At 42.6% G+C, this 2,500-nt stretch overlaps 1 protein-coding gene across 10 annotated transcripts in view; it reads right to left on the bottom strand.

The window, feature by feature from the left end:
• The window catches only part of LOC100013657 (uncharacterized), a 31,764-nt gene that overhangs the window by 10,591 nt on the left and 18,673 nt on the right, over positions 1-2,500 (bottom strand). The gene's annotated exons all lie outside the window — the stretch shown is intronic.

Genomic DNA, 2,500 nt, shown 5'->3' with positions numbered 1-2,500 from the left:
AGGGAGTCACTTATGTACCTTGAAGCACTTATAACCTTCGGGCAGGCTATTTTTCAGCACCGCCCTATGTATCTGTCTATTTGTTCTTGTGTGTCTCTCTTTGTTCTATTCCCTTCTTGCCAATCACCTGGTCAATGGAAGTAAGAGGAGGGGAGGGGAGGGATACAGAGACAGACAGAGAGAGAGATGGAGAGAGACAGAGACAGAGATATGGAGAGAGAGAAAAAGAGATGGGGAGAGGGGGGAGAGAAAGGGAGAGGGAGAAAGGAGGAAGGAAGAGAGGGAGAGACAGAAACAGAGACAGAGACAGGGAGAGGGAAAGAGAGAGAGGGACAGAGAGACAGGCAGAAAGAGAGATGGAGAGAGAGAGAAAGAAAGAGAGAGGGGGGGAAGGAAGAGAGAGACAGAGACAGAGACAGAGACAGAGACAGAGAGAGAATATCAAATGTCTCCTGTGTTCAAATCTGGCTTCAGACACTTAACCCCCTTACTGCTCTTCTGCCTTGGAACCTAGATACCGGATTGATTCCAAGATGGAAGGTAAGGGGGTGGGGGGGAGACAGACAGACAGACAGACAGACAGACTCTCTCTTCCCCCCAAGAACAATTCCCTCTCAGGAGCTTGTACAGAACTGAAATTTTCCACTGTTATGCTGACCCCCCCTTCTGGCCTGAATTGACCCATAAACTGGCTGCTATACATGGGCCCAATAGGCACAGCTGATTCTCTCCACCAGTCACACTGTTTTCTTCTTAACCCAATCAAAGAAACCCACAGATCAGGTCATCGTTTTACGCATTTCAAACTATTAGTCTTGAGGAGATTTCTTTCTAATATGTTGAATCATTTTTATTTCTAGGTTTCAGTTTAAAGGCTCAGATCAGTTCTTTCACTTCCTTTATTCCTAGGAACTTCACTTCAAGGAATGGCCCATCCACAGAATTTCTTCTATTACAGAATAAATAGGAAAACGAGATTATGGATTCTGTCTTGCTTGGTAAATATGAACCAGCCTACTCCGTACCTAGCAGCCGCAGACCCAAGTCCCTGAATGTCCCATTGAGAAAGGTCAGATAAGGTCACTCCTAACCAAGCAGAATTCAATTTCCCACGGTAGCCTCTGAGGGCCGAGGACCATGTGTGAGAATCCACCATCACTTTAGGAATTGAGGAGAGACTGAGAGTTTGTTGGACCCACGGCCTCGCTGGCTATTCACCAATCAGAGTTGTCCTGGGATGTCATAGGGAGGGCTAAATGATGGGCTTCCAAAATTGTATTTATAGATTCCCCACTGCAGGATTTCAGGGTTTATGCTTACTAACAGAATTGTTTGATCAAATTAACTTGTATTGACCTGGACAATTAATAAATTAATTTAGTACCCAGAACTCTGCCTCTTGGCATTTTTATTTATTTTTTTTTTAACTCTCACCTTCCATCTTGGAATCAATACTATGTATTGGTTGGTTCCAAAGCTGAAGAATGGTAAGGGTTAGACAATGGGGGTTAAGTGACTTGCCCAGGGTCACCCAGCAAGGGAGTGTCTGAGACCAGGTTTGAACCTAGGACCTCCCGTCTCTAGGCCTGGCTCTCAATCCACTGAGCTACACTGCCCCTCCCTTGCCATTTTTGATTGTCGTGGTCTCTTTATTAATTAATTGGGATGGGGAAAACCATTCTTAAATGTTTAAGTCAAGAGTATGTCTCAGATATTTTATGCATTTCTAGTAGAGAAATTGAATCTGATTCATCTTTCTTTCATTTCCTCCTAGTTTTTGTTAATATTGTACACAAACTGATCATTATATTTGAGGCATTTGTTTGCTATTACTTTACTGAAGTAAGTTACCATTTCGGTTTTTCATTTGATTCCCTGGGGTTTTCTAAATAAAATATGTTGCTTAAAAATAAGGAAAATTGTGTTTCCTCTTTGCTGATACTCATGCTTTTATTTTCTCTAATCTTATCGCTATAATAATAATGCCTTGTTATTGTTATTCCTGTTGTTGTTCAATCATTTCAGTCATACCCAACTCTACAATGGGCTCTTGTGATCTCATCTGGGGTTTTCTTGGCAAAGATCCTGGAGCGGTCTGCCATTTCCTTCTCCAGCTCATTTTACAAATGAGAAACTGAGGCCAACAGGGTAAAGTGATGTGCCCAGAGTCACTCAGTATCTGAGGTCAAATTTGAACTCAAGCCTTTCTGACTCCAGGCCCCCACACCCTATCTACTGTTCTACCTAGCTGCTACTACTATAGCAAATAAAAATATGGAAAAGGACTGTCATTGCTTTACCCCTGACTTACTGGGAAACTTTCACTCTTTCTCCTTTGCAGATGATGCTGGACTCGTCTCATATTTCTAAGAAGACCCTTCCATTCCTATGTTGCTCACCAGGGTTTTTAACCTAAATGGAGGTTAATGCTTTAACCCAGCAATTCTGCTATTAAGTCAGTTTCCCACGGTGATCACAGGAAAAGGAAAAGAACTTTTAC

This window comes from Monodelphis domestica, chromosome 6 (genome assembly GCF_027887165.1).
Source record: "Monodelphis domestica isolate mMonDom1 chromosome 6, mMonDom1.pri, whole genome shotgun sequence".
In the NCBI taxonomy this organism is placed as follows: domain Eukaryota; kingdom Metazoa; phylum Chordata; class Mammalia; order Didelphimorphia; family Didelphidae; genus Monodelphis; species Monodelphis domestica.
This window is presented reverse-complemented; position numbering and strand designations above follow the sequence as displayed.